The 17,086-nt window shown below is 44.9% G+C and overlaps 1 long non-coding RNA gene across 1 annotated transcript; it reads right to left on the bottom strand.

Moving 5' to 3' along the window:
* Positions 1-1,115: 1,115 nt before the first annotated feature.
* On the bottom strand, positions 1,116-11,827 carry LOC108504992. The gene is made up of 3 exons (XR_001877337.1): positions 11,416-11,827; positions 1,805-1,908; positions 1,116-1,441 (listed from the first exon to the last, which is right to left on the bottom strand). It is a non-coding gene; the product is annotated as an uncharacterized LOC108504992 (long non-coding RNA).
* Between the last annotated feature and the right edge of the window lie 5,259 nt (positions 11,828-17,086).

Raw genomic sequence — 17,086 nt, 5'->3', positions numbered from 1 at the left:
AGGAAGGATGGAGACAAATCATTGGTGTGGGGAACTCTGAAGCCATTCTCAGCAGCAGCTTCTCTGAAATCTATGGATACATGAACCAGAGAAGAGTCAAGACAACCTTGCTGTTAGACAAGGGCTATGACTCTGTGCTAGGTGTGTCGGGTTTGCTCTCCTGAGCAGCCAGGGTGCTGTCACTTCAGATGCGTTAAAGCAAATGGGAGCTGTGGGGATGGACAGATTATGCCACCAGCTATAGAAACCAGCTCTACTTGCCTGTGAAAACTTTGCTCTGAGCAAATAAAATGCAAACCAGCCTGTTTTGTGTTACATGTTCACTAGGACTATAGCGACTCTTAACAAAGCTTGTAAATGGCACTGCGGGTATCTGACAGGTCTCTGTTACATCAGTGCTGCTGTAGTGGCAGCATGTTATCAGTGTGATAAAGCATATTGCGAGACTTGTCTGAGACAGAGGATTATTTTGTTTATTTCACTGAATTATTAATCTTTATTTCAGTGAATTTCTAATAAGCTACTTACACTTTTGCATTTGCAGCTCTTCATGCTTAACATAAATATTTGCTTTCCTTGGGGTGACTTAGAATCACAGAATCACAGAATCCTTGAGGTTGGAAAAGCCCTCTAAGATCATTGAGTCCAACCATTCACTCAGCACTGACAAGGCCACCACTAAACCATGTCCCCAAGTCCCACATTCACACATCTTTTAAATCCCTCCAGGGGCCGTGATTCCACCACTTCCAATGCTTGACCATCCTTTCAGTGAAGAAATATAATATCCAATATAAGAAATATAATATCCAATCTAAACCTCCCTAATCACAACTTGAAGTCATTTCCTCTGGTCTGGACACTTGTTATGTGGGAGAAGAGCCTGACCCCCACCTGGCTCCACCCTCCTGACAGGGAGTTGCAGAGAGTGAGAAGGTCCCACTGGAGCCTTTTTTTCGCCAGCATGAGCCCCCCCAGCTCCCTCAGCCACTCCTCATCAGACTTGTGCTCCAGACCCTTCCCCAGGTCTGTTGCCCTTCTCTGGATACACTCCACCCCCTCAATGTCTTTCTTGTCATGAGGGGCCCAAAACTGAACCCGGGATTCGACTTGTCAGTATCTAGAGGATGAAGAGATTTTCCATGAGAAAAGCAAATATCCTTCTGAAAGAGGAAAGGAGTTGCTCTTCCAGGCTGCAGCACAGAGGCTTTTACTTTTGGTGCAGATGGTCCTTACCCTGTCCCTGTGGTGACCCCAAGAAGCAGTGCAGGAGAATGTCTCACCCCAGGTAGACTCAGACATCCATGAGCTGTTTGTCTCCATCTGAGGTGCTCTGGACTTGTTTATTGTCAGCAGAAACAAATATATTTGAGGGGGTCACTTGGACACTCAAAAGCAGTTGACTGAGCAGCCCTTAGGAGGATGGACTTGTAGTGTCCCTCTGGTAATGGAAAGGATTATATAGAGTTACATGAGATTAATCCCACCTGCTTTAGAAGGTGCGAGAAACAGATCCAATAAAGAATCTTGTATCTATATATGATAAATCTCTATCAAAATGATGCCTTATATCAAGACATTTTCTCTGCCTGACTTTGGAGTGATAAACCTTAGAGCCTTAGTGCAAAAGTCCCCTGGGCAGATGGAGCTCGTCAGCCCTGTAAGGCCATCCATCTAAGAGAAGGTCACTCTAAACAAACCTACGTTCTGAGGACCTCACTGCCACTGTCCAAGCTTGCTTGGCCCCGGTAGATGAACCTCAGGATTAAAGGGTGGGCTCAGTTCAGCGCACACTGTGTCTCACCTAAAAAATCCACTGCGCAGGCTCGAAGGGTAAAGACCTTTCCCAAATCTTCGCTCGCAAAGACTGGCCATACTCAGTGCATTTCATGGGGTTTCCTCTGTGAACTGAAAGGGAAAAGAATTTTTACATCTCAGTTGTTTTGGGATAGTAGCAATTTAAAATATAATTTTTCTGCACACACTCTCAATCCCTAGGGTGCAACAGAGCCTCACTCACACAACATATTCCTGATTCACTATGCTGCCAGTGGGGAATATTTCCTATACAGCACAAATGTGTTCCCGCAACAAGCCCATCCTTTGTCCCGACGGAGGGTAAGAAAGGGATGATCAGCTCAAGTTAAATATCAAACTCTAGAGCATTTCACTCTCAAACCATCAGCCTGTGAGCTTGGTAGAGAAGGAAATGAAAAGAAGGCATGGTTATGATTGCTTCCTGTAGCTATAATCCATGAAAAGTTTAGTGCTGGTCATTTAGGAGGTCTGGGTGCCACAGCATCCTGCATGGTGTAGACAAGTCAGAGTTAGATGTAACAGGCCTGTGATGAACAGAAGGACCATCCAACAGGGCTCTGGAGGTGTTCCCTGCTCCCTGTGCCTGCTTCACAGGTACTTTACCATCATTTCAGTGGAGATTGCTTTTTCCCTGTCGTCGTGGCTTAGGAATGGTACTCCCCAATTTAGTGTTCCCACTGAAATACTCCAAACCATTTGCCAACTTACTCCCCCCTTTCCCAGGGTGGAGAGGAAAATTGGAGGCACAAAAGCTAAAGATCAAGATAACAATTTACTGGAAAAAGCAATGGAATAAGAAGCAAACACTAACGGCAACAGTATTAAATAACAGAGGATACAAGAGAGATGAGCGATTCACAGGTGAGTGCTCACCATGCAGAACCAGCACTACCCTGACCGCTCACCTGCCACCGACCCACCAGAAGGGCACATTCCCCCTGCCCCCTGCTAGAGCCTGAGGGGGTACAGAATAAACTCAGAGCCCTGGCCATGCCCCTCCTGGCTACTGCAAAAATTAAACCGTGTTCTGGCTGGAATCAGGACACCTGTTGAAGCTGCTTGTACAGCTTTTATTTTGGAGTTTCTTCAATAATTATTTAAAAAATTATTTTAAATAGTAAAAAACCAAAAGGCTTTTAACCAGAAAAATTTTGGTTTTGCCTGAAGTGTGATTCCTGAGGTGTTGTGGGGTCTGATTTTAATGACTTTGTCCTATGTATTGATCAATGATGACCCTTTATTTAAATGCAATACTGTAGTTTATCAATAGCCACGGGGTATCCAAAGGCCGTGTCTCGACTGAGCTGGAGCTGTTGCGTAATGACAGAGAGGAACAGCTCTGGGTTTGGAAGGGGAGGTTGCACTGCACCAATGGGAAGCAAACCAGCATTGGCTCAAGTCAAGATCTGATGATGGAAGGAGCTCTGGCACTCAGTCCACTTGTCCTGGAGAGCAAAAAATCCCACCACGCAAGCATGGGATTTGCACCTCTTTGTGAAATACAAAACACATAGAAATGAGCAGCTGGTGGGTATGGAACTGTCCTTGTTTTATCCTGAGAGCTGTCGTGACTTGTGGGGAATCTGTGCTGCTGTAAATCAGGGGAATTTTTGCAACGAACGATTTACTAAATATTCCTTAAAATCCATTTATATTCCTCATGTAGTTGCGCAGCTTTCTTCCTACTGTTAAATGGAAAGGTGGAGATTGCTGCATCTGTTATTTAAAAATATATTGACCTTAAACTTCTAATTATACAATGACCAATTTACAGAAATGTCGTATTTTAATCACTCTTCAGTATGCCAGAAAAAAATCACTTTTAAAAGGCAGTTCTAACTGCATTTTTATGTCAGTGGGTGAGGTGCAAGCCAACATTTTGTCAAATATGCTAAACTTCATGAGAAGGGAGTTGCATATATCTTTAACTGTGTGAGGAAGGGCCTATGTGGAGAGGGCTCTGGCATAGAGCAATTAGTGATGGCAATGCTTTGCACAAGGACTACTGGAGGGAAAAATTACAAAGCAACATTCATCACAGCTTTGTATTCTTCCAAATGCAATCTCCTGAGACTTTGGCTCAAACCTGAATGGCCATTCACTATACTTTTCTTTGTTATTTGTTTATGAAGTTCAGAATTACAGAGTAATACAGATATTAAGGGATTTCTGGTTGCCACCTGGTCCAACCAGCCTCCCTAAAGCAGGACCGCTTTGAAAGTGGATTAATTTTGAAATTAGTTTAGGTTGTTGTGGGCCTTTCATGTTTAATATCTTTAAGAATGGAGCCTCCACAACCCCACTGGGCTCCTCTTCCATTGCTTGATCCCCCACTTCAGAGTGGAAACGTTTGGTATTTAGAAACCTGGAGATAATAATTCATATCCCTCTAAAAGCCTGAGCAGACAAGTTCCAGCCTATTGGCTGCTTCACAGAACTGAAAAGTCAGCAAGGCACATAAAGTAGTTAATGAGATCAAAGCCTCCTGCTCCTGAAAATTTCAATCAAACAAACAGCCTGTTTTTCTCAAGTTTTGGAGTTTCTTTGGCACAAACCAGGTGACACTCATCCCCATTATCAGTTTTCTTGGGCAGAATATGTTAACCCGCATTTGATGTGTTCTCTAAAGATGCCTGATGCAGTCTTGAATCCATGTGCTCTGACTCACTCACTGGAAGAGGCTGGGGGAGTTCTCAGAGCCAGTTGATTTACAAGCTGCTTCACTTCTTTAATTGATCTTATTTGCCTGTGAGCACATTTGTATGGAAGATAAGACATCTTTGATATGAGATCCAGCTCTACCACAGCAGAGAACTTCCCACATGACCAGATAAAGTCAGGTTCTGGTATGTTACCCTCAGCCAGTCACTCTGTAATAATGTTTTGCAGGCTCTGGGATGTGTAGGTCTGTCTATGTGCGAGGAAGGAGAGTCCACATTGGCTCCCACAGGATGTGGTTTCATGGGAGCAGAACAGCGAGCTGGCAGTTGAAGCTGGCTTTGCGCTGGGTTTTCCTGCACCTGACACTGCCAATCCATCTCCTGGGATAGTATCTCCTTTTTGGGGGAGCCACATCCACGCCACATCCACATTGTCCCAGCTGCAGTATTTGTCTGCACAAGATCCAGAGCAATTCCCATTCCACCAGCCAGCTTAGACAGGTGGGCAACACCTGCAAAAGTTGTCTGAGAGGATGAGGAGACTGTTGGCAGTATGTCACAGGGTCTCCCCTGCCATGTGGCATCTTCTCAGGTCTCTCTGTCCATCCCTGACTGTTCCCAGCTCGGCACTGGGATCACTTGTGTGATGGCTGGTTCCACACTGGGACAGTCCAGCCTCTCTTTCTCCTGATCACTTCATGTAGAGCAGCCTTTGCGAGCTGCATCCCTTCATTGTCCTGCTTTCCTTCAGCACCACAGCTTAACTTTTGCAGGCCTAGGCAGCTTAGATGAGAGACCCCAGTACCTATAATGCTGCATCCAGCTCTGGGGCCCCCAACACAAGAAAGACATGGACCTGATGGAACAAGTCCAGAGGAGACCACTAAGATGCTCCAAGGGCTGGAGCACCTCTGCTAGGGAGATAGAATCAAAGAATCTCAGAGTCATAGAATCAGACAATAGTTTGTTTTGGAAGGAACCTTGAAGATCATATAGTTCCACTGCCCTGTCATGAGCAGGGACACCTTTCCCTAGGCCAGGTTGCTCAGAGTTCTGTTCAGCCAGGCCCCTTGATGGGGCATCAACAACTTCTCTGGGCAACCTGTACCAGGGCCTCACCATTCTCACAGCAAAGAATTTCCTAATATCTAATCTAAAGCTACTCTCTTTTACTTTGAATCCATTCCCACTTGCCCTGTCACTACATGCTCTTTTAAGTAGTCTCTGCCCATGTTTCTTGTAGCTTCTTCGGGTACTGAAAGGCTGCAATTAGGTCACTGTAAGCTTTCTCTTTCCCAGGCTGGACAGTCCAAATTCTCTCAGCCTTTCTTTGTGGGAGAGGTGCTCCAGCCCTCAAATCAACTTGGTGCCTCCTCTGGACTCGCTCCAACAGGTCAATGTCGTTCCTGTGCTGAGGACCCCAGAGCTGGGCAACCCCTGTTGCCCACACTGTGGGATCAGCCCAGGGCACGTGGGATTCCTGGGTGCATTTTGTTGACATTGATCCTGGGTCTGACTGAACCAACAGTCCCTTTCTCGCAGAAAGCTCCAGTTCAGTTTTGTGTAGACTGGGTTTCTTTGTTTTCTTTGGGACAGGTCTAAGCCTTGTCCCAAGTTCACACCCAGCAAATCAACTCAGCTGTTTGGGAACTCTGTGAACTACATGTGCTTGGGAGTGATGATGCAAGTGTTTTAAAAAAGCAGTGTGTTAAAGACAAGGAGAACAGGAAGATAAACAAGGTGCTCTGTAATGAGCAGCTGCCCTTTTCCAAAATATAGCTGTAGCACTGACAACTTTTCATTGTTGATCTTTCGATTCTGAAATTGTTTGGAGAAATAGCTGCTCCCCACATCTGCTCCCCACACTACTCATCATGGGTGACAAGCTATGTGCCTGCCTGTACCAGGTATCAAGACCTTCTCACTGCTCTGACCCTGTAGTACAGAATTCCCCAAAGTCCTTCTGGATGCTCCACAGGTGCACTCTTTAGTTTGAATTTCCCAACACAAGAGACCACACTCAGTCTTTTCTATCTCAGAAATTATTCTCAGATAAAACCTACTCTTCTTAAGGTCGGAGAATTGCATCCCAACACAAATTAAGTGAAGGTGATCACTTACCTCAGCAGTTTCAAAAGTCCGATCTGTCATTTTATATTAGAGATTTAAAACTTTCTTACCTTAATTTTAAGATCTATGACTCCAAATATAACAAAACAAAATGCAAGTAACTGGGTTTAAGTTCTTTTGAGTAGTCTCATGTGACAGTGATGGTAAATTGTGAGGATCTCTGAAAGGTTTTACAAAACCAACAAAAATGATGGGACAAAAATGGTCTAGAGAAGAACACAGCTGCCTTCCAAGGAAAGGCTAAAAAGGTTAGCGTTCCAGTTTGAAGAAGGGAACACTGAGGAAGGCAGTGTAATCAAGGTTCACAAAATCCTGAAGGCAGGGGACGTGCTGAAAGCTGAGCTGCTCACCCAGTCCCACCCAGTCCCACAACAGAAAGCCCTCGGGAACTCACCAGAGATGGGTGTAAGACAACCATGGAATTATGGATGCAGTAGGTCAGGTCATGGGCTATCCTGGGCTGCCATGGGAGCTGCTGATTGCTGCAGGTCCAGAGAGGAACCGCACAAAATCATGGGAAACAAGTCCCTGACTGGCTGCTGGAGGGTGAGTGAGGGGTGGTGGAGGTGGCCAGGCTCACACATGTCCTGCTGGTGGCATCTGCTACTGGAGACAGCACGCTGGGCTGGGTGAGATGACCAGTGGGGTTTTTCCAATGAACTTACATTTGGGGCCTTCCCATTGGTTTCTTTCATTCATTTTCCACCTCTCCATAAAGGGAACATACATTCTTCTTTCGCAGGGCTCTTGGCAGAGACTGCCCTTCCCTCTCAGCCTCAGTCACAGGCTTGCGCCTGCTGGACTCTGCAGGTCAGAAACACCTTCACTGGGCAGTGGAGGTGTCATTCCAGGAACATTGTAGTTGGCAGCAACGCCAGTGCAACACTGCCTCTGCTTGGTTGCTCCACAAATCCATATAAAAAATAACCATATTCAATAACCAAAATCCAAATTAAAAAGAAATCCCTCGGCATTGCACAACTGGACTACCCCAGCATTGCAGAAAAGGCAGTGTGGTCACGTCGGTGAATGACTGAGATGGAAAAGCTACTTAAAAATTGACCAATTGAGTGCTTATGAAATTAGGCTTTAAAAATACTATTTATTGAATATGCTTATCATTTAAATTATAATTAGGGCAATTAAATTTTATATTTTACATAATATCTCACTAATTACATTTAATATGCAGATGAATCCTCAGGTCAGAAGACAAACAGGGAAAGTTTTTGGTGCAAAAATTTTATAAAGGAAAATATTCAACATCTGCTTAGAAAAACCAGCTTCATGTAAAAATTGACCTAGTGTCCAATGCAAGTAATTAAAGTGAAAGAGCTAAATAACCCCAGAATATAAAGCCGAACATTTCAAAGAATCACAAAATATGCTGACTTGGAAGGCACCCACAAGAATCATAGAGTCCAGCCCTTAGCCCTGCACAGGACCATCCCCAAGAGTCCCACCATGTGCCTGAAAGTATCCAAATGCTTCTTGAACTCTGTCAGCCTTGGGGCTGTGCCCACTGCCCTGGGAAGCCTGGTCAGTGCCCAACCGCCCTCTGGGGAAGAACCTTCTCCTGAGATCCAACCTGAGCCTGCCCTGACACAGCTCCATCTGTTCCCTGGGTGCTGTCCCTGCTCCCCCAGAGCAGAGCTCAGTCCCCACCCCTCCTCTGCCCCTGCCCAGGCAGTTGGAACTGCACTGAGGTCTCCCCTCAGTCTCCTCTGCTCCAGCTGAACACACAAGTGCCCTCAGTGTCCTCACACGGCTTCAAATCCAGGCCCTTCCCCATCTTGATTGCCCTTTGGACACTCTCTAATGGCTTAATGTCTTCCTTATATTGCAGCAACCAAAGTTGCCCCAATGTTGCAGGTGAGGCCGCCCCAGGGCAGAGCAGAGCAGGACAATCCCCTCCCTGGCCCAGCCAGTGATGCTGGGCCTGATGCCCCCAGGACAGGGTTGGCCCTCCTGGGTGCCAGGGCACTGCTGACTCGGGGCCAACTGGCCACTGAGCAGGACCCCCAGGACCCTTTCCAGCATCTCATTCCCCAGTCTTCACGTACACCCAGGGTTGCCTCCTCCCAGCTGCAGCACTATGGCTTGAGAAAAACAACCCAGGTTTACTCAAAAGTATAAAATATTCTTAAAATTTCTTCTTGACTTTCATCAGGGTTAAATTTTCAGTCAGATGCTTGGGCTGACCACACAGTCAAAAAAATGTTCCTTTGTGAGATGAGATCTGGGTAATGGTGACTCATAGTGGGTGATGCAGGGTTCGATGTAGACACATTTTGGGGAATGATTGTGTTGGCTCTTCTGTCTTGTGCAATGCAGTCATTGTGGGAACTAAGACATTACCATGTGTCTAGGATGTCTGGAGAAGGGATGACTCTGTAGCACAGCCTAAATTTGTCTCAGTGGGTATGCGAGCACATACAGAAAAAGCAGTTGACACACATGACACATTTAGGTTTTCTATACATGGAGTGGGTGAACTTTCCTATCTGTGCACGCAAATATAGACGCAAATGCTGCATCACAGGGCTCGCCTCTGCTAGAAATCTGCTCTGAAAGACTCAACTGACATGCAGGAGTTAAGCAGCAAGACTTTCACTGGCAAAAGTATCACTTGGAGCCTGGCAGGCTTCAGCAGTCCTGCAGAGCTACCAGTTGCTAAAACTTCTAGGGCAACTCTATAAGACTAGACAAGTGTTTTCTTGGTAGAATAAGGCAAAACAACTGAAGAAGACACAAGCAGAAAAGGATCGTATGAAGAGAAGAACCGGATGGAAAGGATACTTGCGGTTCTGGAGACTGTAGAATCCTGGAGCACTTTTACCTTGAACAGCTCAGGGAGCTGTTATCAGCTAACTCTGATGGGTTTTCCTTGGACCTGGCTGAAGACTGACCTGCCATCCAAACCTGGGTGAAACTCTTTTGTGACTATTCAGGGAATGACATCTAAGCTGTCACAAAGGCCGGAATTGTTGCTCCCTTCCTATGCAAAGCACCATTCACCTGATCCACAGGGCTCTATGAAAGCCAGTGGATGTCCTGTTTAGCCACTTACTGCCTTCATCAGCAAATTCTTATATTCCCTCCTGGTACCAGAGACACACTCCTACTCTTTGCATGCAAATCTTCCTATTCATATCTTCATTAAGTCAATGTATTGCAGTTGATGCTCAGAAAATAGGATGGTTGGAGGACTAATGATGTCCAAGGTGGTCCTGTTCTTTTCTTTCTTGGAACTTTATAACTACACTCAGAGAAGTTCTCAAATGGCTTCCAGAGGTGATATCATGGATTTCCTAGGGAAAGATTTATCATCCAGAACATTTTAATAATAAGTCACAAATTGTTATTTAGTCTGAAGATTGTAGGGTCAAAAATCACTTATTTTGTCTTAGATATGTGAAAGGCTTTCCTCTGTCATTTGAGTGAGTGGCCACATAGATGAATTAGCCTGTCAAGAGGTTCCAACTGGAAAAAGTCCCAAGCAAAGCATTACAACTGGTCCCTTCTAGCTCCTTCCATCTTGTGACTACATGATCTATTAAACAGTCCTTTACAGTTTGTGGAATAAACTGACAGACATTTTTGTTAGAATTTCAAATGTAATCCTGAATTTTCAGCAGCCAAATGCTCATTATAGCCAGCTCAATGAGTGCTTTGGGTGGGTATTTGCATCAGTAAAACAGGAACACTGAAAACTCACAAGGAGAAAATAGAAAATGGCACAAAATGCAAAACACAAGTGCTCAACTGAGAATGTGCTGTTTTCATCTAAAGCAGCACTCAGAACCTGTCTTACTCAGCATTTTCCACCCAAATGAACCAGTGCCACCCAGTCAGCATTTCTGGAGCTCTTCCTGCTCATTCTTGAAGCACTGTATGAGGCACCCTGTTCCTTGGACTAAAGATGTGATGTGATGCTTCAAGCAGGCCACCTAAACTTCATGCCACCACCAAAGATGCCGCCTCTCTCTTTGCATCGACACAGGTGTCACTCTTCTTCTGCCATGAGGCAGGGAAGGAGGCCAGCCTTTCAGTCTGCCAGTTCAGCTGCCCACCCTGACTTGCCAAGGATTGGAGAGCAGCAGTGGTGGTTGGCTACTGTGGTTTAGGAATGGTATTCTCCAGCTGAGTACTCTGGCTAAAACCACTGCTTCCTTTCCCCTCCCCACCCCTCCACCTGGAGGCCCAAAAGGCAAAGATGACAGGTTGGGATAAGAACAATTCACTAGAAACAGCAATGACATAAGAAAAGGAACAGTAACAGCAACCACATTAATAACAAAAGGTATAAGAAAAGAAAAGATTCACACAGAAACCCTGCAACAATAAACAATACCAGACAGACACACATGCCCCCTCCGCCACCCCACCACATTTTCTTGACCTTCTCCCCTGAGGAAAGTCTTCCCACCCACCCCCTGGCCCCAGCAACGATCTGAGGTGGTATAAAATAACCTCTGGGTCCCGGCCATGCCCCCTCCCAGCTACTGCAAAAATTAACCCTGTCCTGGCTGGAACCGGGACACACTGCTGGAGCACATCCCAGCATGGAGTGACAGGAGGTGAAAACAGCAGTTGAATTTAATTGGCTGTGGATGTATGTGGTAGATGAGAAGACAGAATGGGAGAGATATGCTACCTGGAAAAGCATAAATGGGATCTAAATGGACCTGTTACTTACTGGATAATTCACCTGCCGGACTGACAGTTTTTCCCCAGTTTATTGTTGTGTGTTTATGAATTCTTATGCACCCCAGTTCATTGTTAAATTTTATGAATTCTGTCATACCTCCATATTGTCCCCAGTTCTCCCTCAGATTTTCCCTCCAAAAGTTATTTGTCACCCTGTTTTCCCAGTTTTCCCGCTCCTCTGCCACTGATTGGTTACAGTTTGCCACAGTGCAGGGAGAGCTACCATTGGCCCATTCCCCTAGAGACCCGGGAGTTCCACCCACCTTTCTCCTGTCTCCCTATCACACTTTTCCCTGAGTTGTCAATCTCTTGCGCCTCCCCAGTTTAGAATCCGCCCCTCAGACCTACTTTATTTAAACCCTTGTTCCCCCTAAATAAACAGGCATTGCTGCACGAACCCCAACTGTGCTGTGAACCCTTATTGCAGTGCCCGGCCCCATTTCCCTTCCCCCCTCGGACCGTGGCAGATGTAGCAGTGACAATTCTGAAGATTCACAACAGTGAGAAATTGCTTACTCACATGTAGTTTCTGGAGGCAGTTTTATGAAAAAAGGAGCTTTGTGCTTACCTACAGCTCAAAATCAGATTATGGAACTGCGAGTAGAACAGAGAACAAAAAGCAAGTGGTAACACAGGTGTCACCACCTCTTGTGTGCGCACACCTATGCTGGGTGGAGTTCTGGTACTTCTATTTCAAGTGACTACAAGGTCTCTGAAAGGAAGAACAAAAGATAAGCATGGGAATAGTTTTGCAGTGAAAGGAGAATAAACAGACCAGGAGCCACCAGGCTGGAAGGATGAATAGAAACCATGGATGCAGAGGAGATGGTAGGGAAACAATTACTTACCTTCTCACAGTTCAAAGACTAGAGGCCTTCCCCTAAAGTTACTCTGTAATGGACTTAAAACCAAAACCAGGGACACTTGGTCAATTTAGTTATAAAACTTTCTGCTCCGGAAAAACAATGTTAAATTTCAAAGGAAAAAAATCCGTTAGATGAAAATAAATTCTGTAGCTGAATTTGGTCCCTTGTTCAGGGTGTTCTCAAAGCATGGACTTCCAGAAGTTTCAAAAGGACATATGGGATGAAATTACCCTCTCTGTACCATGTTTCTTGTGTTGTTCACTCCAATAAATGATGCCTGCCTTGGTCAAAGAGCTTATTAGCTAGTGGTCCTTAATGCTGTTTTCATCTTCTCACATGCAGCCTCTTTCTGGTTTAGGCCTCTCTGGGCACTAAAACAACACCTGACTCCTTCCTGGTCTGGAAGAAAGGTTGGGTGGAAGCCAAACACCTGGCACCCAGTTTGTGTGCTCTTGTGCATCCCAACAAGCAGGCAGGCAGCGATTCTCATGTGCCAAAGCAGATGGGTTCCTTAACCTTCCCAGGGCTGCTTTCCTCCCTCAGGAGATGATGGAGATACTAACTCTCCCCCTGCCAAGGAAATACTCCTGATGTGTTCAAGAAAGTAACCCCAGTAGACAAAAAAGGAGTGATGGGAAAACTCCTTTGCTGGTGAAGGAGTCAGAGGAAGACCCCAGTGTAAAGCCAGGTGCTTACACTCAGGGAGCTGCACAAACCTACGAGCTGATAAATCATTTGTCCACCCTGGATCACAAATTACGGTCATATTTAAATGTGATTCCAGTCCACAGTGTTCTTAGAAAATCCTGTACAAGGAGACTGTCTGGGTAGCAGGGTGAGAACCCTCCTCTCTGAAGAGTCTCTTCAATGAAGGCTAGTGAGCAGCTCCCCACTAACCACAGGTCCACAACCATGCTTGGTTTTTCCTTTGACAATGGGCCACAAGCTGAGACAACAGGACATTTGCTGACTTTGCTGCCAAGCGAAAATAAATTGTCACTATTTTTTTTTAGTCATGAAGTCTGTGAATCGCAGAGACCTTGAATAGAGTCAGCTCTTGGGGCTCAGTCTCTCAAGGTGGGTTTCTTGAGAAATGCATGATTGATTTTCCATGTCCTGCTGTGCAGTATCAGGGTAAGAGCAAGGTATTGACCGAAGGCTGGGAAATGCTAGAAAGGTGATTATAACAAATCAGTCTTGGCAAGTCACTTCAAGAAGTTCTAAAGACAAACTATCAGCTAGTCATTATGCATTATCTTCTTCCAGTCTGGCACAGAACAAGTAGTTCTGTGAATGTACAAAATGAGCTGGCAGCATCACACAGTGCATTAGGAGCAGGTTCTGGAGAGTTTTATTTCATCTGACAGCATCACTAACACAGGTTCTCACCTCTGTTTATGGAGCCAAGGCTTTTGACTGAAAGATTGGGCACTTCTGTCCTTAAAATCCATCCAGCTGGCAATCTTTAAGGAAATAGATTCAATAACTTATATATGATTCTTCCACATACAAGAATGGACTAGTCTCTTCCTCCGACAGGAAATTAAAGAGAACATTTTGAGACAGGAAGATGAAGGCCAGACCGTAAGCAAGATCGAAAATGAGATGAAACCACAAATGATGCATGTAGCAGTGCCAGAGGGAAGAACAATGACGTGCAACAGTTAGGAAACAGCAGCCACTGCTGTGTTCCTCCTGTGCTTCAAAAAAGCCCTGGGAATAATGGTGGCCCAGAAAGGGAGAGAGCAGCAACTGGATCATGTTTTCGGGTACATCAGAGAAGAAGAGAAAGGCTCAGCTACCTTACCCAAAGACAAAGATGACTCAAAATCCATGGGTTGAGGCTCATGGGTTTAAGCTCAAAACTCATGTGTTAGTAGCTCATAACTAGATTTACACTAGGAAGAAAATGTGCCCTGCATGAGATCAGTGAGTGCCCAGAACTGCCTCATTGCAGGGCAGACAGGAATAAACAGCACAGCTGATTCAAGGGTTTGATGAAGAGGAGGATGCTTACTGTCATCTGTGAGTTCTGGGGTTGAATGACTGATCCTGGAGATCCCTTTCAACTCCATTTCTTCTGACGAGAAGTGTGACAGACCAGATTTGAAAACTACCCTCAAAAGAACTGTTCACCACCAGCAGTCACTGCTTTGGAAATTTCTGCTGGATCCTATTTCTTGTGTAGCATCCTTGATATCACCTCCAGGCCGGTGAACAACTCTTGTCAAAAGTAATGGGTGGTCAGAATCTGTGTGTTTCAACGACCAGAAGTGGGCAAAAGTTTCACGTGTTCAAATTGTGTTAAAAATATTTGAGAGAACTGATAGACAAATTTTCCAGTAGCCTGACTAAAACCTGTATCTATTTTCTGTAGTTCAAGTATATTTAAGCAGTACCCTTTTCCTACACCTCTAGCTTGATGTAAATCATTTTAACTGCAGAAAAAATACTGATTTCCCTTAGCTATTCACCCAGCACGCATTGTTAAACTATGCCCAGTGATGGACAGCTTTAGCTACCTGTAGGACCCACAGATCAAAAAATTACTCAAAGCTTCTTTTCACCTTCTTGGCCCCCTGGCAAGCCAAAATCGAATGAAGGGTTATTGCAAGAACTGTAACAAAGCATATACAATAAGGGGGTTTTTTTGCTTGCAAAGTTTTTTTTATTGTTGGTAAACAGGGAGCATGAACCCAAAATAATCTCTAGACTGCTGATGAGTGCAGGAGGCACCACAAACTGCCTAGTGGGAAGAAAGTTCATTCATTCATATTCAAATTACTCAGGATTTCTATTATCTCTGCAGAAAGTTCACTTAGGTGTTTAAATCTAGTTATTGTTTCAATGTAGTTTATTTAGAATATGATTTGAACAAAGCAATTTGAAAAAAAGAAGAAATTGTAATTTGCAGAAGTTTGTCTTCATACAGGCACCTATCATTTGAGCTAACAGAGTGTGGCATCTACGTGAGTTTTCTGCTCCTGTTTCCAGCATCCGAGACAGGCACTTCATCAGATTTCATAGTTCTGGGCTTCCTGCTTGCTGCAGGATTTGGAGAAGATGCTGCTCCGAGGGCCAATGTGCAGAGGGTGATCCCAGCACAGGCCATGCCCTCACTGACAGGATCTTAGCACAGTGGGCAGGGCTGGCTACTGGTAATGGGGTCCTTTGTGACAGACATGGCAAGTGGTGAATGTTGTCCAAGGTCCATCCCTGGAGTCCAGGTCAGGAACAAAAGGAGATGGAGCCAGAGACAGAGCTGGTGTCCCAGGAGCTGGATGCTTCAAGCAGGGCTTGGACGAAAAAGTAGGTCACTAAGGACCCAGTCAAGTTCTGAACACCCCCATTGATGGAGCCCCCACAGCCTCTGTAGGCTTCTGCCCTTGTGTTTAGCCACTCCAAGTAAGTCTATTTTTGGTTCTGCCTGTTCAGGCTTTCCCTTTCTGCACTTGTGCCCATTGCCTTTGGCTGCTGTTCAGTCAGAGCAGCCCGTGTGTGGAAACACTACCTAGTGAAGCAAGGAGCGGTGAGAGGCTCAAGTAGATTGGAGAGGATGAAATTTTCTCCCAGAGTCACCACTTTGCATGATACAAAACTTTTCCAGGACTGAACGTCCTGGCTCTTTACCAAGATGTGGGATGCCAGAGTTCTTCCGGGAAAAGACTGGAAGAACTTACTGCCAAAAAAATATTTTCCTGTATTGCTGGAAATTGCTGTGGAATATATTCAAGCTGTAGAGACCAACTTGAAATAAACAAGATTATGCAAGGCATATGGAACACACAATATTTCAGAAAAGGATCAGCGTGAGGATTACATGAGATACATACAGCTTTAACATGGGATAAGAAAAATAAAGTTCCTAGTACAGGTAACTTGAATTTTCCAATAATATCATGTTGACAGCTTAGATTTGGAAGTTGAGCTTGGAAGCTTGAGTATGGATAAGAAAAGCCCTACCCAAGTTGTTGTTCCTGGAGTTGTCTTCGTTGCTATCTTTGAGCAAAAGAATTAGGTCAACCTGTCAAACTCAGACACCCACAGTAAGCACTTAGAGTTATGACCTCATTTCTTACAGTGGAACAGACATAATTCCAGATCGTCCACAGAAAGTGAGCTTGCTCAGCCTACTAATAACTTCCTAGAAACCTGGAGGAACTATAATTCTACAAATCTATAGATTCTAGGATTCTATGAACTAGCCTTCAATTTTTATGAAATAGTCAGATCCTGAGTTGCACCACTTGCTAGAACTCTTGAATGTTCTGACAAGGGTCCTAAAACTTCCTCAGCAAAGGGTTCAAAAGAATTTGAAAACTGTTTTTCTTTCATCCTGACAGTTCATCAGATGCAGGGTGGATTTTTAGTGGTAACTTAGTACTAAATTACTTCTAACACTTATATACCCTAAATTAGCACACGAGCCTGTAGGTTTGCATCACTCTAACCACTTACATGCCCACACGCATACACTACCTCCCAGCCCCTGCAGTGATGCACATGCAGCACCTTTTTTATGTCACAGTCTTGACAGGATTCACAAAACAGACTTCCCTCCCATCTCATCTTTGGGACATGATCTGTCAGATTTTGAATTAAAAAATAAGAACAGCAAACTCCACCATGTGTGGCTCCCATTCCCCGTTCACTCTGTCCCCCTTCCCTGTGAGGCTACTGTCCCTATGAAGCCTGCCCTCTGCTCAGGGAGCCCAAAAGGTTGGATTTAGGGATAACAAACACTCTGAAATGAAAGAAGGTGAAGCCTGGCATAAGGGATTTCAGCCTTTGTTACTGCCCAGCTCAAGCATGAGGCAGAAGATGGTGGAGTAAAGCTGACAATTACACTGACAATCTCACTCGAGCTATTAAAATTTACTACTTGCTTTTGGCTGCTGAATC

Source organism: Lepidothrix coronata, unplaced genomic scaffold (genome assembly GCF_001604755.1).
Source record: "Lepidothrix coronata isolate B3197 unplaced genomic scaffold, Lepidothrix_coronata-1.0 Scaffold180, whole genome shotgun sequence".
Taxonomy (NCBI): Eukaryota; Metazoa; Chordata; class Aves; order Passeriformes; family Pipridae; genus Lepidothrix; species Lepidothrix coronata.
Note: the sequence above shows the minus strand (reverse complement) of the source record. Positions and strands in the feature narration are given on the sequence as shown.